At 37.6% G+C, this 27236-nt stretch overlaps 1 protein-coding gene and 1 long non-coding RNA gene across 6 annotated transcripts in view; both read right to left on the bottom strand.

Moving 5' to 3' along the window:
- The window catches only part of insyn2ab (inhibitory synaptic factor 2Ab), a 54386-nt gene extending 49331 nt beyond the window's left edge, over nt 1-5055 (bottom strand). For 2 of the 4 annotated variants that reach the window (XR_008909179.1, XM_056768787.1), the window contains exon 1: nt 4621-5054. The gene's annotated coding sequence lies outside the window, so the exon portion shown is untranslated. The other 2 variants (XR_008909180.1, XM_056768788.1) reach the window with 2 other exon arrangements.
- Nucleotides 5056-24979: 19924 nt separating this feature from the next.
- On the bottom strand, nt 24980-26898 carry LOC130437205 (uncharacterized). Of its 2 annotated transcripts, XR_008909151.1 has the most exons (4): nt 26628-26898; nt 25582-25752; nt 25219-25350; nt 24980-25036 (listed from the first exon to the last, which is right to left on the bottom strand). It is a non-coding gene; the product is annotated as an uncharacterized LOC130437205 (long non-coding RNA). The 2 variants fall into 2 exon arrangements; XR_008909150.1 differs by lacking the exon at nt 26628-26898 and having other exon boundaries at nt 25582-26586.
- Nucleotides 26899-27236: the final 338 nt, after the last annotated feature.

Here is a 27236-nt window from a genome sequence, read left to right as displayed (position 1 = left end):
TGACCTGTACTGCAGCCAGCCACCAGGGGACGATCAAAGAGCCCGCACCTTCACTTTTTCACCCTTGGTTTGTTGGAGCCTGTCCTTTTATTTGAAAAACAACGCAAGTAGGTTATTACAACTCACAGTTACAGTATGTTTTAAAGTAACATTGCATGTGTCGTCACGAAACAATGCTTCCTTCATACGTAAAGCTTTGTTTATACTTTATCTTTGAACTTTGTACAACATCCCTTACCCAACTTTTTCCGAAATGCAGGAATTACTGGGTAGCGCCCAAATTAAATCCCACAAAACATTAAAACGAAAGTTTCTTTTTAATCTCCTGCTGCAATTTAGTAAACGCTTCTGGGTCATATTTAAGGTAGTGCAAACAACCTATGGGTGCAAAACTGATGACTCATCACTGATGACTACATATTGTCCAATTGAATGCTCTTTAAAATCAGAATATCCATCCCACCATGTTAAACCATACCAAATCATTGTATTTATAGATGAATGCATGCATACTTGTAATATTATATAAACGATAAAAAAGCAGTAATGTAGTTGTGAACAATAAACAAAGGTTCGACGGCATAATGCTAAATATATCCTAAAATAGATCAATGATCCCGTTTATTCTTTCCTACCAACCCCCTTTATTATAATCCTGAACTGCATGTGGAGCAAAAGTCATTACTATTGGGAGAGTTCTAATCTCTGTTTTATTGTGCAAAGGACTTTGAGCCCCTACAGCTGTAGGCCCAAACCTTAGCATGGGAAACAATCTAATGATTTTCTTTAGCTGCTGAAGCCTTATGTTGTCATCACATGGCTGCACAGTCTGAAAGCCAAAATTACTAAGACTGCTTTACAGTGAAAAGTTATGAGTCATTGAACGGTTGCTCGCTGGGAGAGCAAACGTCTTCAGACTACTGTCTAGCATATACGTTTGCCTTATTAAAGGGAACAGACAAATTTAAATGCTGAGACAATGTGTTATGTGCTAGCTTTACAGTTTTTTAATATGTTTAAATATGCAGTCTGAGTTAGAATATTGGATTCTGATTTTAATTTACAACTGGAAATATATGATTCATGATTTTGGAAAATTGAAATAAATTAATGTCACATTTCAAAAATATTTGTATTGTTTTAGGATCAAGGTGACTGATCAAATATGCAAATTTGTGACACTGAGTGTCAAGTTATCTTCTTTGTACCCATAGTCAGATTTTCATGCCTCTATTGAAGCACACCAGATGCTCCTCGGAACACTTTCAAATCACGCGGCTGGCATAACATGGATCATCAGGTTTTGCACAAACTTGTGAAGTCCGTGCCAACTCCAGTGCATGCTGTCATTAAAGTTAAAGTAGGACACACATACTTAGTTGTTTGTCAAATTAAAAAATCTTTACATAAATGTTGTACTGAGAATAATTTGTCACAAATAACTGAGACTCCTGATCCCCTTCATTGTTTAAGTTTAAAAACTTTCAAATTAAAGATGAAAAAATCCTGTTTATTTAAATGATGATGCAACTAAGCTAGGATGAACCCCACTCCCAAACAGCATTTATTTCAATCCATCTTTTCACAAGCAAGTTTGCATAGCAACACTATCTAAAGCCACCATTGGTATAGGTTTGACTTCTCATCAGTGTTCACACTGATAGAAATGAAATTGTTGGACGTTGCCAAGTCACAATGTTGCCTATGTTTTCACTTGACTATAGTATGCAACCGTATCAGGGAGCCGAACTGTTTGCACTCCCATTGGTGGATGCCATTGTGCATCACCATAGTGTATACAGCAAGAGACATTTAGAGGGGTCCTCCTGAAGATTTCAGCAAGGTGCCCCCAGACAATTTCAAGGAAAAAGATAAATCAAAAATATTATTAGTCGTCTGAACATTATTGTTTCATTTATAGATGATCTGCTTTTGTGCTACATGCAGGGTTTATATTTGTATCTAGTGAGTTTTTCACACTTTGGTGTGTGCATTTGAATTGAAAATGTATCTTCACAGTTATGCTGTATACATCCAACAAGTGTAGCCAACTATTAAAAGGAATAGTTCGACTTCAAAATGAAAATTCTCTCTCCTCTTATTCATTTCAAACATGTACGACTTTCTATTCTTTCCACAACTTGAATGATTATTGATTTTAAAGGGGTCATTTGACGCGAGTATGTGTTTTTCTGTTTCTTTGGTGTGTTATAAGTTGCCCATGCGTTTATTAGACACGTAAAATTGCAAAAATTCAAGTGTCGGAACAAAAGATGCATTCAAATGCGCACCCAGACCTGCCTGTGATGCCTCGTATAACCGCAACCCCACAAATCTATGTCAGTTTGTGGTATGATTTGACTAAGACAGCCCAAATGTATAAGCAAGTAAGGAGGGCGTCCCTGTCAGTACATTTGCTTTGGAACCTGATGTTCCAAATATGGTAAAAAATATAATGCTTGCAATACTGGACCAATCCCTACGCACTGGTTAACTGGCCAATCATAGCAAACCTCGCTTTTCAGAGCGATGAGCTTTGTAAAAAATCAGTGAGTTTCAGAGAGCCGAGGCAAAGAGGGGATACAAACATGCATGGTATGTGGAATATACAGCATTTTTCAACCTTAAATCGTGTATACACAATGCATTACATCTAAAACAAACAATAATATTCGTTTTAGCCGTGTCTTACGACCCCATTAATGGCTTTGCAATGTAAGCATTACAATTAACTTGCAACACTTAATGTTATATGTAACTGGGATTGCCTGTTCTTTCTACATCCACCGTGGAGTTCATGCACAGAAAAATGATGAAGACCGTAGTCACGCATTATATTTGAACGTGTGAGTATCTCAGTCTGTACTTTTCACATTCACCATCTCTTTACAAATGTGCTGGATCAGGCTCAGCTAAGCATGATGCCCCAGACTGCTGGCTAGTACAGAAAATGTGCATTTTATAACAGGCTTATCAGCAGGTCACGTATGGTTGTACGGTGAGTGCAAACAACTATTACCACAGCTTAGCATGAGAAGTCTTGAATAAGAAATTTGGAGCTAATCCCAATAACAAGCTACAGTATTAAACAGAGAGGAATTCCCCTTTGGATTTGTGATCTACGAGGTGTTATTAAACCCTGTGAGTTAGTGTGAGGCAATTAACCCTTTGATGCATGAATTATTCATACAAAAGTGTTGCTCTTAAAACAAGAATATAGGCCCTATGTCATTTCCAGACTTTTTCCATTGTGAGGAATTTTGAGGGTTAATTGCTGTGCATACTGAATAAAATACTGTAAATTGACACCTAAATGATGTTTTTCTTTATCAGAATCGTGTTTGAATATAAAAACTTGTTTTAACAAGTATTAGTGTTTGAGTGAACAACAACTAAATAAGGAAGTAAAATAAAGAAAAAACATATAGCTATAGTAATGTCTTCATTCGGAGTTCAGTCGGAGGCCTGAGGAATGTACAGTGTGTTTAAAGGAAATGGTAAAGACAGTGCAAATAAAATGTGATGCAGGATGTAATGCACCTCACTGTTCCCCACAACAGGTGAGCGTATAGGAAGAGAACATCTCATTTTCCCTCGCAGAGAATCGTGATGAAAGACAGATGGAAGTTGGACTTGAAGGAATCATTTTACTGAAGACTCAAAACAGCGGAGACGAAATGTAATCTGGCATTTTATACACTGGCATGTGTACCGATAACTAAATTAAATTCTTATTCACAGCAAAACCAAAGTGGAATTCTATCATGTGGAACCTAGAATGTGGAAATCTCTGATTCTGTCTCTTTCGTTCACACACACAATACAATATCATTCAGCAGGCATGAAATCATTTGAAGTCATAGCCTATCCTCTCATGCTGTGCTGACAGGTTAATATCACATCAAATTTCCGTGTTACATGATATGTCTACAACAATATCTCCACTAATGAATGCTTATTTTACTACATATAATTTGTGACTTTTTATGGGAAGATGTTTTAAACAGGTCTGTATGACACTACATCGTTGAAATTAAACAACTTTCACATATTTCTACAGCACTTAGAATGCACCTCATGTGCTAAAAGGGATCCAGCTTTCAAACGCAAAGACACATTTTTTGCTGTGCATGTTCAGGTGTGGGTGAGAAAGCTCTGACCCACGAAGGATGTGCATTCGGCCAAAAGACATCAGATTGCCTTTTTGCCCCTAGAAATATTGATATTGTAGATTTCGAGAAAACCTTTTACATGCATTATTTCAGGTTCTAAAAAGACCAAATCAAACCAAAATGTCCAATCCATCATCTTAAAAAGCAAAACAGCATTAGAAATTTACTTTTCTAACCATTTTAGAAATATACAAAAATAGTTTTAAACAAACCAAATAAATCCCAAACCTCTGAGCTCTTTATATCTCCACCACTAAAATGAATGATCATCTTTCAGTCCAGGCAGGTATACAAGTATTAGTCAAACCAGGCTCACTCACTCAGCCCAAGTACGGTAAGTAACCATCAGTCCTGTATTTTAATGAAGCCTTCAGCACATTGCAACGCACTCTTCCTTCCAGTCCTTGACGCGCAAATATAGAGAAGGCTGGATGGAGGGCACACTCACCCTAAAAGGACCATCAGCGGAGGAGAGGAAGGCAGTGAGACCGTCAGTCTCCCGTGGCGATGGGACATGTCCGCTTCTTCAACAGTGCCCTCATCAGGAGCGCGCACACGGGAGCCATGGAAGCCGGTCAGCTGCAGCAGCTTTGCCAGACGCGCTGTTCCACATTGGCTGAAGTGCAGCAGTGAAGGTTTGCCCGACGCCGGAGCTGCAGCGAGCAGACACGCTCAGGCGCGCACACGCGCACGCAGTCTCTCACACACACATGCGGGAGCGGGCAGGGAGTGTGTGCGAGCGCGCAATCGTGCACCTCCACTGCGTTTAGTGCGTCAAATTGAAATCCACCACAAGGGGCTTAAGAGATCAGATTCCGGCTAGGTTCGGTGTGCCCCTCTTGATTTCAACACATGACTGAGGGAGACACACGCGTTTGCGCGCTCACACACAAGCACGCACGCACATGGACACTTGGCACGGACGCACACTCACAAGCGCGCAGATGATGTTGCTGCAGATCCTGTGTGTTTGCTATGGTGTGCGTGATAAGGAAAGAGAGAGATAAAAGAGAAAGGGAGGGGGAAAGAGAGCTAGAGTTTGGGAAAGCTGAAGAAAGAGCGAGAGAGAGAGAGAATAAGAGAGCAGAGCAGAGAAACAAGGGAAATACAAGGAAATCAAAAAGGGGAAAAGTCGTGTTTCAGTTGTAAGTTCACTATTTGGTCAAACAGTGTATCTTATCTGATGAAGAGATACAGGTTATATAACCAAAAGGTTGGGTGGGTGTGTTAGGGATTTCAAAAGATGAGATGTTTCCATTTTAATTGGCATGGCCTATGTATTATCAGACTGATTACACCTCGTTACAAGATGACATGATTTAAATGAGAAGGAGATGGAGAGATTGCACGATTACAATGTGAGTGGGAAAAATAAAATGCAGGGAACTGTAATTGGATTGTTAATTAACGTGAGTCAACTCTGTGTTTTATAATTACCTGGAATCCTCTGGGGCTAAACCAACCTTGTTCTTGTTGCTGCTCAAACACAACACACAACTACCCAAAGCACTCTAGATAATCTCTAGCCCTATAGGCTACATCACATCATGGATTTCCCATGCAGCACCATTTTGACTTGATCTAAACAGGAGCCTAAGTAGACAATAGTGTGATGACAAATCAGTCCAATGCCGTCACTAAGTTCCCGAGTTCCCATTATCTCCCATATGCTTCCAAAAATCCTGCTTTGCTTCCTCTCACTTTTCTATTACAACAACGAAGTTTATCAGGAAGTGTGCTTATATGATATTCATAAACTTGTCTTAACAAACATATTTCATAACTTTAATTTCTCATTAAAGGGTGTGTAGGAAGTTCATGCTTCGGTTCGGCCTCGTCTTTATTTAGCGGGCTCTTCAATCCACGGCCTCGCAGTGCGGAGTGAACTTCAGACAAATAGAATAAGGTGTGTTTACTGTTATTTTCTATGACATCTGCATATGTGCATGTAACGAGCAAGGCGGGATGAGAGCCCTGAGGGAACGACTTTAGAAAAAGATTCTGATCAGGGTCGGACTGGGAAGCAAACCTGTCCGTCTCGCTAATGACTTTGCGTGCATCCGCGTTAATAACGCTCGTCGATCCCAAAGATTACCGGCCCACCGGGAAAAGTTCCAATACTCCAGATGGCCAGGCCACCCCTGGTCATGGCCGTCGGTGGGACTTTGACAGACTGTCCTACTGGCCAGTCCGCTCCTGATTCTGATACTATTTTCATTTTGATTTAAAACATGTTATTCTCTATGTGGCTTTAGATGCACTCAAAGTCTTGCACAGAAGTGACGGACAGCACTCGTATAAAGTGCCTATCAGAGTTGATGGCAAAGAAATACAAATATTCTTTACTGATAAATAATGACCCAGCAGCAGATTGTGACATTTGTTAGCGCGATTTGTGCTCGGGATGTCCCTTTGAATAATTTGAAATGTATTGGTAATAGATGATAAATATTTGGGGATTGACATTTAATGTTGTAAAAGTAAACATTTTGTTATACACATGTGTTTTGACTAGACTTTTATTTGATCATTGTGCAATTCTATTTTTAGGACAAATCAATATTCACACAAAAAAATTCAGAAGGGCCTCATTGGATAAATTTGCCTTGGGCCCCCAGAAAATTCACTTCCTTGAGCCTCGGGCAGTTGTCTGTCATTAAACAGAAAGTACAATTAAACTGTTCTCTACACCAATTGCTAAAAGACATTTTTAATAATTCAGCAAAAATATATGTAGACCATCTGCCAGCACAGCTTAAAGTTTAAATGCACAAAAAAGATTAGTAACTGACTGGAGGAGGAAGACATCCAGATCATGACTCCACACTTTAAAAAAACTGGATTTTATGAAACTTATTTCTTATATTCGGCATTTTATTGTCAAACCAAAACCACATTATATGAAACCACAACAAATGAAATCACTTTTCGCTCGGTAAGCGCTGTGTGGTTATTAGGTATGTGATTGTGGTATTGGTAATTCACCATCATTTACACACTCTCTTGTCACTTCATACCTGTATGACTTTATTTCTGCGACAAAACCAAAATAAGACGTTTTGAAGAATGCTTGTGTCCATTAACATGGGACCCAATTGGCTTCTAAAACCTCTGAGACAATTCTCAAAATACATTTTGTGTTTCTGTGCAGGTTTTGAACGACATGAGGGTGAATAAATGATGACAGAAGTTTTATTTTGGGGTGAAATTCCTAAATCTAAGCTGAAACTGAGGTGCAGGGTATACAATTGAGTGAATGTGAGTCCAAGAAACAGAATATTCTTCTATGAACAGCACTATTACGATGAGCTCCATCCTATCTAATTGCGGAATGGCATGATTTTGATCACACAATTCAAGTGTAATCTGCAAATCTACAATATATTTCAATAGAAATGATTCAAAGGAAAACATTTTATGAGTGAACTTTTTATGAGGTTGATTTATTAATGATTTGTACAGCCCCTAAGATGTTCCTTTTGATCTTGGGTGCCTGAAGGAAAGAAGGAAAAAGCAGTGAGATATTTGGAGAGATGCACCACTGAGCTCTGTTACTCGGCAGGGTGAAATGCTAAGAGGGGGTTTCACTGCTTGATCCCCATTGGCCCAGCTTTCATTGAAAGCCTCTGGCTTCTTTTTATTGTTACAGAACCAGATCACCCTCTGCTCATTAATTTCATAATGCTCCTTCATATTTCCTAAAGGCTTCATCGGTTTTATATGTGCCTGCTGCATAAATATTCAGACACTTAATAATACAATAAAAGTAGTTTGAACTGTTGTTTTTTTACTTTGGTTAATGTTGTTAATGTTAATGTTGTGTGTTGAAATTCACTTCCAGCATTATTCTATGCATTGCCCACAGTGAATATAAGCACAAAATGTATTTTATATGCAAAATATAATACTATATTAAATGTATTATTTATATTAATATATAATAAGTATATCCCAAATATGCAATATTATATTATATGTAATAATGAAATTTAATAAAATAAAATTAACTATATAGGTTTGTATTAAATGTAATGATCCATGTTAGGAAAAAACATGAGAAAATCCGCTTGAGAAATCTATTTTAAAAACATTTCAAGGCAGAAACAACATTTAGTCAATGTTGTTTCATGTGTTTTAAACACAAATAGTTTTGTGCAGTGTTCTGCTTATTAGTGTTTCACAGAAAGGTTCATGCAGGTGCTGAGGGACCGAGGACATTGAATGTTCTTCAGGCTTTGTGAAGCGTGATGTGCTGGAGATTGACTCCGATTAACAGTTTTTAAACCTTCTCTACAGCGCATGCTATCAGCAAAGCTCTCAGGGGAGCTAGTGTGTGCTTGTCTGCATGTGCGTGCCTATAGCACAATTAAAAGAACAAACAGTGCTCAAATTCAGACTTTTATATCTACTGAAGCATTGCTGCCCCCTACCTACAGTAATCTTGTTTTACCTGTCCAAACACAGAGACGCTGATTTTTCACACTGATAACAGGGATTGCATGCCTGCTTAGACACAGATGGCGACTGCACAATTGACCACTCTTTAATCATTAACCTCCCCTTGTTATCAATACCGGATTCTTCCTTGAGGGACATGGATGCATCTGAGCTAAATCTGCATAGGGCAGATTCACTGCAATCTACTGATCAGCGTCTTTGCTTGTCTATCCAAATCGAAGCAGGCGTTGCTAGGGTTTATGTTGGCCACATTTGATGGCATGCACTGTTTAATTTGCTTTCCGCACAGGTACATCCTGGTTTACAACAACCCTGCTCAGGCATTTCCAATGAATTGTCAGCTCTCAAGATGTCATTCTATGCTCCTTGCCTTCAGGATCTGCATCGGGTCAACATCATTGAATTTTGCTGAACAGGAACACTGATGGACACAACAGTGCTTAAGCGCTGTCCCCCGTGATGACCTTGAAGAAAAAAGATCAAATGTAATGTACCATTACAAAAAGGTATTTTACAACTTCCCATTGAGTGAATGAATTCCACAGTGAATGAGATGGTCTTCGAGATACGCAGCCGTATACTCAGATGCAGACTTTCATTTGAGAAGCACCCGTTTCCATTAGAGGAATGTATCTAAATTTTAATTAAATCTACTTTTTATTAATAAATATGTTTTATTATTTAAAATAAAAAGAGCACTCGTTTAAATAAATTATGGTGCTAAAAGCACTCATTAAAATAAAAATATCCTCTTTCACCACAATCCTACTTTTGGCTGTTAAATCTAAAAATGTTCTTAAAGTCAAAGCAACTCGTATAACAGATATAGTTCTTCTGGAACAGCTCTGTGTCAACTTCTCCCTTCAAAGACATAATGGTGATAGGATTGACCCTTTTTTGAACATATAATCTTTGGTTACCATTCCCATTTACAACCACCCCCTCTTAAAACTACAACTGTCAATCACTTGGCCTTATCTGAAATGACAAATAATGGATTAAAGTCATTACTTGCAAACCTGCTGAGAGATGTGGGGTCAACTGAAATATTCTATCTGTGCGACACCGAGTCTACGATTAAGGTAATTCTGGATTTAGCTGACAGATTTCTACCAGTCTGAAAGTCATTAAACAGTAACAACTTAATCTTTAATGCAGTGACTCTGACAATTGCAGTTAACTTTGACACTGTGAAGATGCTTTGAAGCACAGACTGACCTTCCACTATCAAAGGACATTACAATAATTTTTTATAATTCAGTAGAAGCTTTTGTTCAACATGCCTCACCGCCCAGCAAAATAATTATGATTAATGTCCTATTTTCTTTTGAGCGAACAGATTATTTTTGCTTTGAATATTGCATAACATATTTTGTTCACAAACACTTTGATTTTAAATGCTGGTTTCCTACTTATGAATTAAGGGTATTTAAAGGAACAGTTCACACAAAAATGAAATTCTGTCATTTTTTTCTCACCCTCAAGTTCCCAATCTGTATTTATTTATTTGTTCTGATGAACACAGAGAATGATATTTGGAAGGAATGGTCGTAACCAAACAGTTCTTGGACAATTTGACTACCACAAGAAAATTGCTTTATAAATTGAAAAAAACAAAATAAAATGTTTAGAATGTAAGAAAGCAAACCATTCTGGGCCACTTACCAATGTATTTTTTCTACTATGATCCACCTGAGGGGATCAATGATACACATTGTGGATTGGTGTAAATACATTCTCAGTCAACTCATCAGTACTCAAAACCCTGAAATCGATGTGCCAGAAGACATAGAAAATGTCTAGTGTTGGGGGTCCTCCAGAAACGATGTTGGGCCACACTGCATACGGCTCTCTCGTGTTTACCATCAGTCGATTTTAATATAATCACTGTTGTTGTCAGGACCGTTTTCATCTCCTTCAGTGTTCTCAAAACAGATGTTTTTCTTTAAAAAGGCTTCATACTGGCTACATTTGTAGCAACAGTCACCTTTGAGACAGGGAAAACTGACAGCTACAGGTCACTGGACGTCTACAGGGATGCTAAACCCTCGACTAGAGGTTACAGTAGAACACACACATTTGTAAAATTTCAGTGGCATTTTACCCCAAAGCCCTGGTTATTTTCTGACCATTTTTCAACGTTCTGTGAATCACAAGAGCCCAAAAAACATTCTATCGCGAACAAAATCTTACAGGAATACGTAACAATGAGGTGGCTATGTATGAATTTGTACAATCTTATTTGTACGGTTTAGTTAGATTTCCTATCATGTCATTGATGTTAGGTTCAGGGGTGGAGTTAGAGGAGGGGCTTCAGAAATGCATTTTTCTAATAATCGTACATTTTTGCAAGATTCACATCATACATAATGTTTCACGTTAAAATCATCCAGCAGAGACTTTGATGGCAACTGTGTCAGTCTTGTTTTAAACTACTTAACGTAATATATCAAGTATAAATCTGTTAAACAGAACATTCCCAGTTCTGTCGGTTGTTCCTTTTTGCTTCGAGCAGATACAGACGTACAAAGCACTGAGGCGTGTTGGCAGGACATGACAGCATCTAACAGATCTCGCTGCATAAGAGGTCTTTGCTGTAAAGGCAGGATTCCTGAAGAGAGTTTCAATGCTGTCAAATGCCCCTTAGTCACTACACATATAAGAGGGATTGTGAATACTGATACTGGAATGTCTGTTCTGATGTGCACAACAATGCAGAGCTGAACAAGACGTAACAAGTGAATGATGTAAGGGGTCAGAATAAGATAGGAGTTGCATAGGAGCTTGTCATGGCAGTGCAGTTATTTTGATGTGGGTAGATTAAGTCCTTTGTGGTTCTTGAGGATATGACCATTTTTCACTTTTTTATCGCATCCTTTATGTGATAACAATTTCCTCTTGAAGACAGAGCATAGCCTGTTAGTCCTGCTTAACTTGCAAAGAATTTGTAAAGAAATATAACAAGGCAGTCACTGGAATCTTAATGTGGATCTGTTGTTATTATCATCGCATAGCAAAAAACACTGTGATGAAGATATGATGAACATACAGCTGTGGAATGCCAAGGCAACATGATATGAATATCATAGGTATTTTTTGGTGCTGGTAAGTTATATTTGCCAGTGATCGCCATTTACTATACATGTACACCATGACATTTACTCAATAACACACAAATCATTAATGATACACATTAAATAACATTATAACTGTTTCATTTCCTTTTTTACTTGTTGAGCTTTGATGATAATTCATCCTTACAATGCAAATAATATTTAAGTCTCATCTGGATTTATTGGTATCGTAATTTGAAATGTCCATATGTCCATAAGTCTCAACCTGGTAATGAGACTTCAATTTCTGATCATACAATGTGGACGTTTGTCGTTTTGTGCATCAGACTTTTCTATTCCCTTTACCTAAATCGAAAAAGATAAAATCACTGCGCTGTACCGGCGTACTAACTTGTTTTTTCTCTAAACAACAGAAAGATCTGAATTTCTTTTTTATATTGGATTATGCAACAGAACATGCAAAACATTTGTATTCTTCAGAAAATCTTTTGATCTGGGCATTACACAAAGTTCTTATTAAATGGAGTCATATGGTTCTCATACTGTAACTCACAGGTGCTCAACAGACTATTCTCTAAACCTTACCTTCAGCATAATGCTACATTTTTATATTTAACATGAACTGGTTAATTACCCATTTTAATTAAAATTGCTCAGCTGGTAGAGCATTGGGTATGGAGCACCTCATTTGTTCAGTTGACGTTCAGTTCCTCGGGCAGCGCTAAAATGTATCTTGAATGCACTGTAAGTCACTTTGGATAATTGTATTTGTGAAAGTATGTGAAAGTGAGGACAGCCAAACCGACTTTTTTCAAAGGACCTTAAAAATGTGTCCTTCACACAGACACAAGCATATCAGCCCAGTAGGAAAATGTCAGTATTGACCCAAGCTACATTACAGGACAAATGAGAGCCTAGATTGTGTGTACAGAACTCAGCCATCTAAATTATCATCCGCACGTTACCTGTGTTTAGCCCAAAAAAAGGCGGCTGGGAAAAATATGGCTTATTTCATGTAATTTGGTGGAGTTATTCTTCTGCCTGGTCTGTTAGAACGTTATTACGGGTCCTTAAATTAGATTTAACGAGTCAACGAACAGCTTCATTGAGCGTATTCCCCTGACAACGGACAGAACTGACCCTTGTGGACTGAGAGCTTCGCTTGTCACATAATGACATCGCCAGGGACAATTTGATTTCTACAACACCCACCGCACACCCACATAAATGTCAGGAGGCTCACCGTTGTGGAACCTTTCTCAGCTTTAGATTACAAATTAAAGAAGCAGTTATGACTTTTTAATGAGCGCTGCTACTATCACGAGTGAGAATTGCGGTTTCAAACTTGAATGTAATGGGAGCTTCAGCCGGGGCCGCATGCTAAAACATTCATTTTCATTGATGGCTGATCTGGTGTCTGCGGAGCCCAAAGCGAACATTTGCTCTGTGACGGAAGCTTGCTCTACAGCCCACCTGCCTTATTCGTGAAAAAGACGACAGGAGCTGGGGGACAAGTTATCATGCCTTCATTATTTCATGTGAACAGATGAGGCAGGGCGTATCAGGCGAAGCTCCAAGACAATTTAGTAAAATGGCATTCGTTTTATAAGCTTATTTTCTCAAGAAAATAACACTTTACATAATAACATTTTCATCAAATATATGATCTTATGTAACATTAGGATCATGAGGAATAATTGTGGTTGCGTCCGAAGTAGACTTCGGAAGATTAGAGTGAAATTCTCTTTCCATTATCATTATACTCGATCGGCGTAATGGGGTCATTCTGTAATGCCGTGCTTGTTTACCTTCTTCTGCAATTACTACAGAAATGATTCAAATACGTTTGGCAAGAAACAAAGTTGGCACAGGTCTTGTATTAGGGGTTTAAGTGTACATGAACCCACATTACAAACTCACTAATGAATGAATGAACAAATGAATGAATAGCAATCATTCTGCAAGAAATAATTGACCAAATCGCTGATTGGCCAATCAAAATGAAGTATTCCAGTAAACCAAATAAAAATATATATATTTTACGAAATGCATATATAATAATAAATGTCATAGAAGAAGCATTGTAGGGCTAAGAAAAGGAGTATTTTCATCGGTCTCTCTGCAATCTGCATCACAGAGTTAATTAATGCTACAGTCGCACTCGCACCTCCTTGTTATTAGTGCTTAGCAATTACAATCAGCACATTGTCACACTGAGCACAGAGGAGGACAGATACAACATTAACCTCACTGACAGTTGGCACTCATCCACTTGTACTTTTTTTCCCATAAAGCACCACTAGTGTGACATAAAGGTGGGAGTCTGACCTCAAATGCATATAATTAAGACTGACTTTGTGCAAAATGTAACGTGATTTCAAGTGCCACACTACAGCATTTAAAAGACACAAATACATTAATGACAAATAAGTCCAAATGGCTCCTGCGGGACTTCTAAACATATAGCTTTGTGTGAGGAAATGAAATTAAGTTTTCATAACATAACTGGCAGATAAATGTACAAGCTATATACTGTATATTTGAATGTAAAATCACAAAAATTCCATCCATACGCTACATACAATTATACATCAGTTCTTTCTGGCTTTTGAATCTGATTGACTGAGAGCCATGCAATATTCCACCGATATCACCATTGGAACCGCTTTACCTTTTGTATCACTCCGCCACTAAGCCAAGTCGGATTTATCAAAGTTTGGAATTAGTAACAGAATTACAGAGGTTTGTTTAACTGTTATGCTGGGCTGGAATTTGTGGCGGAAGAAATGAGTTCCCAATTTCCTTTAAAAACCAGAGGGTTTTAAAGATACTCTGATGTTGTTTCTGATTTATCTTCACACTTCGAGCCATCAAACAGTTGTATAAATGTAATGTGGCTCTCGTAGTTGTATGATCACACTCATACTCGAGTAATAATGCATTATTAGACAGTTTCTTCACAAAGTTAGCATATCGTCATTGTCCAAATGCACTGTTTTTCAGGAAACAGAAAATACACTGTACTTTTTAAATTGTTGTAAATTGTTTTGAGTAAATTGTTTTGTAACACTTTTTAATAATTTTTAGATTACATATATGCAAAACCAGTGATAAATTGTGACTAATAATAATGAATTATGACAAAATATGGAGATTCGAGGTTTCAGAAATACAGTAGCGATATAATTAGCATTATGAAGCTGTTTTTTGTGATATTCATACATGAGATTTCACAGAGCTGAGGCTAAAGGCCTTGGTCTAGCACCTTGTTAGCAATCTCTCAGAGGTTAACCGATTATAGAAACACCCACATATAATGAATCTAGAGTAATTTCTCCAAGGTGTCCCGCTGTATGAACAAGAATGACATTTGAAATAATGGCTGTTATTATTACAAAGTGTGGCAACATTTTTCATTCATAAGTCATTAAATACAACTGCTTAACACATCAGTATCATGTTTATTCATATGTGAAGTTTAATGACACTTTGTCAATATATGAATTTTAATGACCTAATGATCTGTTAAGAATTTCTAAAGTCATTATTATTAGTGAAAGTTATTAAGAACTGTTACTGGTTATTCCTGTACTCCTTTAAGACTTTTTATCATATCTCTAGGCTATTTAGAAAGACTGTCTTATTATACACCCCATGCCATTTTCTCCTTAAGATATACTGTAGATACCTGCTATCCATCCTTCTTATCCGACTGTATGTGGGAGAAATATGCTGCAGCATAAATTTCACCACAGTTTGATTAATCTCTGGCCTGGATGAGTGCAAATGTGATTTCAGAAGAAACGTGGTGTGGAAGAGAACGAAGAAGAAACGTGGTGGAGGGATGTAAAACAGACAATGACAATCCCAAATCATTTTTACTATGTCTGTTTTAAACCAGGGGAAAAATAAATGAATTGTTCAGGGCTGCTCTAGCTTCTCACAAGTCATCTTTTAAATGTGTTTGATTGTACTCTTATGATTGAACTGCGTTCATATGAAATCAATATTACACAGAATTGGCTTAACTCTACTAAATCATTGTGTTTTGGAGCTTCATTTAGATTTAAAGATGATGTTTTCATTCAACATCTCATTGATTTCCATATCAACCTATGGTGTGTTATAGGGTAAGTTGTCGCCACACTGTAAGCAAGGGGCACAGAGGTTCAACAAACATTAGGGGGAATAAATTAAAGTAACTGATTAAATCAAGGAATTAGCATGTCTGATTGTCAAGCATGAGGAATGTCTGTAACATTATAAGAGGTTCATTATGGGGCGGCATTGTTGCAAGACCCCTGTATCTAAACACCTTTCAACATTGTCACGGATCTCTTTGCATGAAAGTCCCTCCTTCAATGAAAGCCAATGCAGTTTTTTTGCCTATTTTTCATCCACCACATGAAAACTATAAGCCTGCTCGCTTAGAAAACCTTAAGTGGCACAAATAGTGCAGAGGTTAAATTACATGAAAAAAGGGTTTAATACGAAAAGCTGCTGTTTTAAGCTGCTGTTTGTCTAAGTAAGGCTGTTTGCACATTCCTCAAAGTGATGAAAATTCTTTCATCATTTGCTCATCCTCATTTTAAACCTGTATGACTTACTTTCTTCTGCAGAACACAAAAGACGATATTCTGAAGAATGTTGGTAACCAAACAAGATTAGCACCCATTGACTTCCATTGTATGACACGTCTTGACTTCCATTGAATAAGAAAAAATCTCAATTATGTGTTAATACAGGTTTGGAATGAAATGACGTGATTGATGACAACTTTTTTATAACACAAAACTGTATAATGCTCCACAATAATAAAAACCATTCCGGTTAGTGCAGTAATCCAGAAAAGCCTACTCCCCTGTGCCAAATAAATATGTGAGATAAAAAAAGGAATCTGCCTGTTGCTTGTAAGTTGCTTGTTTACAGATTGTTAAGCTTGGCATTGCTATTTACAGTCCATGCTCCAGAGAGTATAGACACAGTCAATTGCCAATTATCTCCCCAGCACACGATAAAATGAATATGCAGCCAGACTGCTCGCAGTGATATTCAATACATTTGCATCAGTATGAATCACTCTCATGTGATAAAATCATTACGTAGCTTTGTTAGAGCTGATGGAAATGTTCGATGCGCACATGCAAGGTTAGATTGGGAGAACGTTGACTGGCGGTAGATGAACCTTGCACACTGTGACAGAGGGAAAGACAAACAGCTTTACTGGCCACAGGGTCCATACTGAGTGCCAGAGAACTAGATGGATTACACAGCTGCCCAGATCTGATGTTTTGCAAGTGGAAGCAGCTGTTAAGGGGGTTTAGCCTTTTATAGCAAAGAAAAAATCCTTTCGGTTTATATATGAAATATTTGGCTTGCCCAAGCATATTGTCTGATGGCGCGTTATAATTAACTTTAGTGGATGTTAACATCACATTATGACCCATCACCCATGACGAACACTGAGGTATTGGGGGAGATGGATCATCCTAATGGACTATTAAAGCTATCATTTTGTTATGGTATTTTTTCATAATTAGCTTTATTAGCAGATGAAAGCAAGCACTTGAATCATTTTTCCGACGGATTATATTAACTTCCTGTTTCTAAGAAGGTGTAAATTACTGGCATCGCTGCTTAATACAGTATATTCATGGCAGGTTTAACAGTAGGCATTGCTGCCCTGATGGGTTCTGAGTCCAATTTCTGAGCTAATGTTTGGCGAGGTTGGGTGTGGGAGCCTTTTTCATGTGTCCTATCCCCAGGATGCTAATAAAGGCAGTGGATTCAGATGCAAAATGATATGCATAATAAGAAATGGGCGCTCGGTAGAGCGGAAGGAGAGGTGTGGAGTCATAGATTCAGTCCTGGAATATTAAACATGGGCTTCTTTTTTTATACAGTCACTTGGATGAAAAAGAGAGAGTTTCAGTCTGGCTTCCTGAAACTTTATCAGGGATGTTGGTGATTTTGTTTCCTGTGTGATTATTGCTTTCATCAACATATTGATCATATCAGGCCTTATGGGCACACCTTCGTCTAAACATGCATAAATGAGAATAATATTCATTCAAATGTATAGCAAAAGCCTGAACTGACTGTTAATCAGTATCCCCTACATAATACATTAATTTAACAACTGCTTTAAATTAGAATTTCACCTTCTGATTTTTTTTCAGGTCTGCATTTCCAGATCCCCAGGCTTTAGTCTGGTGTTTAACCTTAATGGCAGAGATTATAGTATTAATCATATTTTTGTTATGTTTTTAATGAGAGAACGTAGTTACGAAACACAAAATTCCATGTTAAGGGGCCCATGGTGTATGTAGATTGAAATAGCTCATTCTACAGTAATAAAAACATAACGCTTCATTATGTAAGGTCTTTATACACCTCTGAAAATATAGATGTGAATTTTATTTAGATCCTTCAAAAAATGACACACTGGACCTTTACAGGGTCATTGTATGCACTTTATGAAACCTTAATAAATATAAGGTGTTTAACTGACTGATCCTCTTTTCAAGCCAACCTGATTTTTATAGAGCAGCTATAAGTAAGTCTGTGTTTATATTGCGAAATTATCTATAAATTCACAGTCACATGAAGCACACCTGTGATGTGTATTCAAGAGACGATGCTTGTTTAAATTACCCAAGAGTACTACTTCATATCAATATGTAGTCGTTTACTGTACCTAACCAGCTACCTGTTTTCAGAGTACTTGAATGTATTCTGGTCTAAAAATCCTGCAGTAACATGCCTTATACTGTATGCCTAATTTTGCTCCTTTGATCACTGTGATAGCTTCGGTCCCCTGTGACATTTGTAGTGTTGATAAAAGTTTTGTGAAATTGTGTGTGTGTGTGCCAGTGGCACAGTTTCTGTTTCCCAACATGATGTCTTTGTTCTTGGCAGACTCCCACACAAATCTTCAGTTTCATCTCTGGTCTTAACACAATCATGTCCTGGTCCACAATGCTCCCACACACCTGTCATCCTTGTTGGTGGCTTTCCCATTCCGTCTGCTTTCATAATGCATCCTATTCCAGCTATGAGAAGGATCCTACAAAGGCGTCCAAATTCCCAAGGCTTGTAAAACAATGCATAAGAAAACAAAATGACAACACTATGATAAGATTTAAAAAATATGTTTAGTAAACTTTGGAAAGATAACAATGCTATCAAATTGAAGAATTTTGCTGCTGTCCTTCTGAAACATTGAATATCCATATTTTGTGATTTAAATCGGTCATGAATCGTTATTTTTTGTCAACCTTTATGTTTATCACTGGGTTTCGCAAAGTATTAAAAAGTGCTTGTCAACTTTGACAAAACAGTATTAAATCATTTAAAAAGTACAATGTTTTTTCCATTTCCTGAAAAACAGCAAATCTGAGGCTTCAGAAGAACAATGATGATTTGTTTTGCAGTTATCAACAGAGGATATTTTTAACTGTGTTTTACGGATCTTTCTAGGAAAATATTGCTGAAGGTTTTATCATCATATCATACAGGAACTTTGACTAATAGATGCTTTTTTGCCTAAAAGTTAACTATTTACCTTGTAGCCTACATCTCAGCAAAAGTTCTAAAAAAATCTAAATTATATAGGTATTATAGAAATCTTTGGGTTTCATCCTCATCTCTGACAGAAGATCCATACACTGGAAGCCAAAGACCATCAGGAGTAGGTGAGAGCTAACAGAGGTACTGAACAGAAAAAAAATAAACTGTACAGGACTGTAAACTTCGGTTCTCGATCAGCCCAAGACAACCAAACTCTGAAACTCAGTTACAATGGAAGTGTACTAATCGATCACCATGGAGACAGATGGAAAGGTCAAGTTAAGTTCAACTTTCTCTGAATTTTATTTCCTGTCAGAAGAAGAAAACAGGAGGCTTGGATCTTACCATATAATGAAAGCGAGGTAATGTGAAAAAAGAATAATGGCTTTCTAAGATTAACATAGAGCCACGTGTTAACAAAAAGGTTTTTATGCCGCAACTGCAATGCAATGCCGTTGTAATGTAACTTACAATGAGTTGCGGCATCTTTGATAAATTAAACGCATAATAAGAAATAGGGAGGGCGACAGGTTGTTTCTGCTTCACATACGCTTAATTTACAGTATTTGTTTCTCCAACTGTCAGTCCATTAAACTACAGTGCAACTCAGTAAGGACATCCACTTAGCAAGATGCTGTCATTATCCCAACATCACATGTTTAGGCTACTTATTTCTAAAATGCACATAAAGTGTTCTGAAAGCATCTGATTTAATAGAAGAAATCTCATTAAAGATGAACAGAGGGAGAGAGGAAAAAAGAGAGTGAGAGAGACAGAACGGGAAAGAGAAAGTGTCTCCATGTGGCGGCTGTTTAGTGAACCACTAAGTGGATATGATGTCCAAAGTTTTCTTGGCCACAGAATGACAATTCTTTTTAAAGATCCTCTCCAAGAACTCCTATTCAATTTTAATAGCACTATTTCCTATACTGTTGAAATAGTTAGCACTCAAAAGCACAGATGCACATCTATAATGATGCTGAAGCACAATGAAACAAAAATGTTCAGCAACTATTCATAAGAGCAATCAGATTAGAACTAATATCACGTGGTCAAAATGAAAAAGCATATTACTACATTCATTTCAAGATATAGTACATTTAGTTTGATGTTAACATCTGTCTTTCAGCCTTTTTCAAAACTCATGTTGTGTTTGCATATTTTATGGGGACTTTCCTAGTTTTTACACAGGTCAAATTATAAAACAGAGAAAGATATTTTGAAGAATGTTTGTAACCAAACAGTTTTTTGGCCACCATTGACTACCATAGGATTTCTTTTGTCAATTTCTTTATTGTACAGAACACAAAAAATACATATTTTTAAAGAATGTAGAAAATAAATGGCACTTTTTTCTAACTAACTTTTCCTACTATGGTAGTCATTGGTAGCCATAAACTGTTTGGTTATAAGCATTCTCCCAAATATATATTCCCTGTGTTAATGAGAACAAAACAACTTTGGAACAACTCAAGCTAATAGTGAAATTAGCAAGATTTGGAACAACTACTGAGTAAATTATGACAGAATTATTATTTTTGGGTGAACCGTCTCTTTAAGTTTCAGTTGTTTGGTGCTTGCCTTTATCCCAATATGCTGCATCATAAAAGAACAGCTGCATATCATTTATTTTGCCATCTGTGCCAAATATAATCCATATTTCAAAGATTATTTCCTTTGAATAATTATATGTAGTACATGACCATTTACTAAAGGAATCATTTCTATCTAAGTTTGAACTTGAATTTGTTCGCTCTATGTTTATAGCCTTTGTAGACTCCTTAAAAATCAAACAGCACCCGAAAGCACCCTTTTGCTCTATTTCAATCCTGTCTTCTTGCATTCTCAACCTCACTTTTTTAGTATATGTTCTGGCTGACTAAGCTTCTTCTTCTAGCCTGAGTTTTTGATCCCCATAAACAGCACAGTGATCAATACGGTGATGTACTGACCAGTACCCTGGAGCATTTGCCATACCTTACCATCGATGCACTGTCAGTCTGTCTCAACCTTAACTTATGTCAAGCTGTATAGCCTATGGGAAGCTTCACTTCTGGGAATCAGGCCGCTTGTGATCAATGAGAAGCTCTGCTTTTAATGTTTATATTTTACTGTTATGGCACATGGGCAACACAGTTACATAGCCACACCCCCAAAGGAACATTTTTAGTGCTAGGACGTTGCTGTTGCTTAGCTCAGAAATTTCGATTATCTCTTAGTTGTGTTTCATTTACATATCAACTCTGTCCTAAAATTGCATAAATGAATAATAAATGAGTAAAGAAATGTTGAAATAAAGTAAAACCTTTAAAATATTGATTGCATAGTTATAATCAGGTTTTGTAAAAATAAATAAAAAACCTTGAATGATAGGTAAACGCTATATTTTTATATTATATGCATAATTTTTTGTGTGAACATATAACACACATCCCCTCCCCTTTATTAATTTTTATATCATTGAGTATACAATTCTTTTAATTACGTTTGCAAAAAACATAAACCAACAATCACATCAAATTAAATTAAAATTATACACAAAAAACAACATTACAAAGACAATGAAAAAATTAACAGTGGGGTAGCTGGGAAGCGTTTGGGGATCCATGTTCATAATATAAAGAAGGAAAGGTATCCAGACCTAAAAAAATCGGTTGATAGAGGGATGCAGGGAATGCCACAATTTCTCTTACTTTAAATATGTCATGACACTTTCTATCACATGCTATGTGTTGGTGATTTTTCCGACTTCCAATGCAACAGTCTTCTAGCAAACTAGCCTTCTAGCCAACATAGAAGAGAAAGCCAGTGCATCTGAATGACCTGGTGGTAGTGTATGGTTCTCAGGTGTCACAACAAAAATTGGTATTATTGGATATCCTTTTCACACATACTGTATATGAGAAAGTCTCAAACATGTCCAAAACATACAAATCATTGTGGCCTAATCTCTGTGACATCTACAACACGTCGGCTCTGTTCCTTGGAATATTTTTGCCAGCTTACTTCTAGAAAGGTGTAGCCTATGAATTATTTTGAACTGCAGTAATCCATGTCTGACACAAATAGATGCTGAATGAATTTGCTTAACTGCTAACCTCCAAGTTTCTTCAGGGACTTCACACCCAAAATCCTCTTCCCATTGCGCCTTTAATAAATCTAAAGATGCCGCTCTTTTGACCAGACTGTACACTGTTGATATCAAACCTCGCTCAGATATACTCAGATCAAAGAGTTCCTCAATTCAGTTGTGAGGAGGAGGGGTTGAAAGGGTATTTAAATATTTTTTTACTAGACTTCGCACCTGTAAATATCTATAAAATTAGATTTGGGGATATCGAATGCTTTCGTCATATGTTCAAAGGAAATAAGACTACCGCTTTGGAAAAAATCTCTTACACATCTGATTCCTTTGTTAGACCAAGCCTGAAACGCATGATCGATTAAAGATGGTGGAAACAATGCATTAAGAGTAATGGGTAGCAAGGAAAGTGCTTGTTTTTGTTTATAGTGTGACAAAAACCGAGCCAATAATTTTAAAGAAGTATTCACCAGTGGGTTACTTGTCAGATGGCCTACTAGAAGCCTTTTCCATCTCCACCCAAACAGGTTCATTATCTGGTTCAAACATTCTGCCGAGTGAATAAGCTTAATATTGCACGGCCAATCATAATACATAAAGAACGGCAATGCCAGTCCGCTTTCATCTTTCCGTCATTCCAATTTTGCTTTCCTGATATTCGGGATGCTTTTATTCCATAGAATGGAAGAGAGATGTTTGTCTAGCTTTTTAAAAAAAGATTTGGGGATAACCTATGGGACATTTTGAAATTAAAATTAAAACCTTGGAAGAACTGCTGTGCCCTGCGATGGGTTGGCACTCCATCCAGGGTGTATCCTGCCTTGATGCCAGATGACTCCTGAGATAGGCGCAGGCTCCCCGTGACCCGAGGTAGTTCGGATAAGCGGTAGAAAATGGATGGATGGATGGATGGATGGAAGAACTGCCATAACCGAGCCTCCTCCACTTCTTTGAAAGCTTGATTTGAGCTGATGTGACTTGCCAAAAAGCTCCAGTTTTGACTCATCTATTCAAAGGACATTCTCCCACGAGGATTGTGGTTTGTCAATATGAATTTTAGCAAAATCCAGTCTGGCTTTTTAATGTTTTTCTTTCAAAAGTGGAGTCCTCCTGGGTCGTCTTCCATGCTCCAAAAGTGACGGACGGTGCGATCAGACACTGACATGCATTCCCCTTGACTTTTGTCAGTTATCCTTGGTTCTTTTTCTACCATTCGCTCTATCCTTCTGTTCAATCTGGGGTCGATTTTCCTCTTGTGGCCGCGCCCAGGGAGCTGCTTGGAGATGGTCTTGTAGCCGTTGCCTTTACTAGTCTATTATTTTCTTTCTGGGCTCCTCACACAACTCTATCCTTTGCTTTCTCTGGTTCATGCTCAGTGTGGTGAACACAATGATACCAAACAGTTAGAAAAATATGGCTTCAAAAACAAAAGCCAAACCTTGAGTGATATGAATCATCACATTCAAAGTGGAAAGACCTTGGTACAATGGAAATGAATTAGTGGTGTTATCTTTATACACACACACTGTGCATTTAAACCCACAGAACGCTTCTTTCAGAGGTCTTCTTATTGAAATAAAATTAACTGAATAGGAATGGTTACTTAAAGCCTATGCTCTCCGTGGAGACTGTTGCCAGAGCAATACTGAAATGGTTTCAGCATCTTCAGTTATCCCATAATAGTATTGAAGGATTAGAAATCGAAGGCCTCACATAAAAAAAGATCCTGGGAGACTTACCCAAATCTCTTTTTCATCCTTGTTTATTAGCAGCATGTGCTGTTATCCACACAAACAGTTCGATGTCCCTTAACTCAAAACACGACTACTTTTAAAATCCCAGCATAGCTGTAGTTAAGAAGCTTATGGAGAAAGTGTTACCTTTAAGAAAAGGTTGTTTGTGGGACTTTTATCAAGCAAACGCATTCGTAGTTTCTTTTATTGGACTTGCGACCTTACGATTTTAGTGCAGTTTTGATATTTATTATTGTATTATATCACATGATGGCACTCCATCCAGGGTGTATCCTGCCTTGATGCCCGATGACTCCTGAGATAGGCGCAGGCTCCCCGTGACCCGAGGTAGTTCGGATAAAGCGGTAGAAAATGGATGGATGGATGGATCACATGATGGCCTCAGTTTGATGAGTCTCTACCTGAGAAAGCGGTTGAGCTTCACTGTAAAAAAAATCCTGTAAAATTTACAGTAAACTACTGGCAGCAGGGTTGCCAGCCAGTTACTGTAAATTGTACAGCCACAGTACTGTAATTTAATTTACAGCCATTTACTGTAATTGCAGAATACAGGAAAAACTGTAATTTTGAATAGCAACAGTATAATGCTGTATTTTTTACAGCAAATTGCTTGATTTTAATATACTTTATTTAGAAGAAATACATAATCACTGTATATCCAGTATGTTTTGCATACTGGATATACAGTGTTTATTTTTTTTAATTGATACAAAAATACATTACAGACAAATTGTGTACGTTGTTGTACATGAAATAATTTTATTCAGTAACAACTTCATAGTATCCAACATGGCTCTTTAAACATTCCTGTTTAAACAACACGTTAACCAACATTACCATCATGAAACAACATTGCAAAACAAGGACCAAGTGAGTCTGTAAAACGGTCACCATCTTGATCCATCAGAGCACAACAAGTAGCTGGAACTATGGAAACGAAACAAGAGAATAATGTTAGATATTCAATTTATAGTCAGAGAAAAACAGAGGACAACATATACAGTCAGAGAATAATAAATGATGTAATTCAATGATGAGATCTGTGTGTGTGTGTGTGTGCGTGTGTGTGTGTGTGTGTGTGTGTCTGTGTGTGTGTGTGTGCTTCTTACTTTTCATCGATTACACTGAATATTCATCATTGTGTTTAGAAGAGCGGCGACATGTGGGTTCACTGCAACCTGTTTCTTCTGTATCCTGGCATTTTAGATGACGCTTCTTCTTGTTCCACTCTCTGGATTAATCTACAAAGAGTCAGGAAAAACTAAATGTTATATATTAAATGTACAAAATATATTATATTAAAACACATGAATTAAATCATCAGCTTGCTAGTGTTAAATAGGGGAGACTTCTAAATAATTTGCCCAAAAAAAATGCATCTCTCGTTGAGAAATATTGTTTTAAAGGTCTTAACAGGTATATAACATTAACATATCTATAAAAAGCAGGTAAGGAAGTTGTTCAATTAATACCTTTCATTGGACTCAAAGATACACGCTTGCCCCATCCTGGTACTCAAGCCTGAATATGTAACATGCTATGAACAGAGTGGTAAGGCCAGACATGAAGCTGTGCTGAGCACCGTCACACACAACCTAACCTTCAGTAGTCAGTATCCAGTGGCCTGCATGGCAAAGTGTGTCCTAAAACAAACAATACCACATGTGACAATAGTTATAGTTAATAGTGACTAAATTATCTTTAAGCATTTTACATTTAAACTACATTTTAGTATAAGTGACTCTACAAACAAACTCTAAGCAAATTACACAGAGTAACTTACACTTAAAACCGTACTTATACAGAAATGTAATCCAACTAACGTTAGGGATGTCACGGTCAAGAAATTGTCACACTAGTATTTTGTAACGGGTCTCACTCCCACCCTCCAACGGTCCTATTTGGGAGACAGGCCTGCTATACAATGAGGGTGTCGCTAACGTCTTTTGCTCAAGCTCTCAGCTGGCCTCCGATACATAAACTGTATATCTAGATGGTTACGTACATTAATCACTTTACCGGGCTATCCTCCGTGAACATCGACTTACCTCAAGCTATGGTGACTCATTTTAATTTGGGCGCTCGATTTAACGGATGACTGCATTTGCAAATTTGAATTACACCACAAAATAATCACGAGCGAGTGTGGTATCCCAGCTGTCGAAGCATGTAACTTTTACCGAGTCTACGGCGGGCGCGATGTTCAACATTAAAAAAACAACCGTCAACTTACTAATACAATGAACTGTAGCTCGTCACATACCGCCTTCACTCCTGGTGTGAACAAAAACTCTAAATAACATGAACAACTTCTGTCCTCAGGTGCTATAGCGACGGAGAATGTTTGAAATCTTACCGCGACGGCGCTGCTGAAACCCCGCAAGACTCATTCGGTCCCCGCGGATAGAGGTTGAATCCGGGGTTAGCAATATGAACCGCGAATTTAGATACCTCTATATAAAGTTACCAGTATGATAGTTACCAAATATGTAAAAAAAATACGTAATAAGTTACTTACCACAGGTGTGAATCATTCATTTTGAGCACTATCCCAATCTCGACTGTTGAAGATCATCCCGCCATTGTAGATTTGAAATTTACAGCAATATTCTGTACATTGAGTTAATCCGTCACGTGACCCCAGAATGCATTGCACTTTACAGCAATATTCTGTATTATTTAAAATACAGTCAGCTTCTGTAAAATAACGCTGTAGTTTTTACAGCAATTCGTTACAGTGTTATTTAATGTGACTCTAGGTTCTCTTGACAACAGTCATTTACTGATCACACATATTCACCAAATCCGATGCTAATCGAAATTCTTACCTTGTGCTGAGACTCTTGGATGTGTAATGGCACAAATAACTCATATTAACATTGCAGAGAGGCTAATAAAAGCTGGGCGGGACTTTGGTTGAGCAGCTCTTGATTTTACCTCTTATGAATTTGTCTGGCTCTATTAAAGCAGAAACGCTGCTGTTGATTGATGATGCGCTTTGTGTGTAATCAGTGGCCTCATTAAGAGATGCCACTTATTATTCATCATCTTCTCCTTCAACGCAGCAGATAGAGAGCGAGACATTCCCGTAGAGCACGAGAGGTGGGTAAAAATTCCTACACTTTGT

This window comes from Triplophysa dalaica, chromosome 15 (assembly GCF_015846415.1).
Source record: "Triplophysa dalaica isolate WHDGS20190420 chromosome 15, ASM1584641v1, whole genome shotgun sequence".
In the NCBI taxonomy this organism is placed as follows: domain Eukaryota; kingdom Metazoa; phylum Chordata; class Actinopteri; order Cypriniformes; family Nemacheilidae; genus Triplophysa; species Triplophysa dalaica.
Note: the sequence above shows the minus strand (reverse complement) of the source record. Positions and strands in the feature narration are given on the sequence as shown.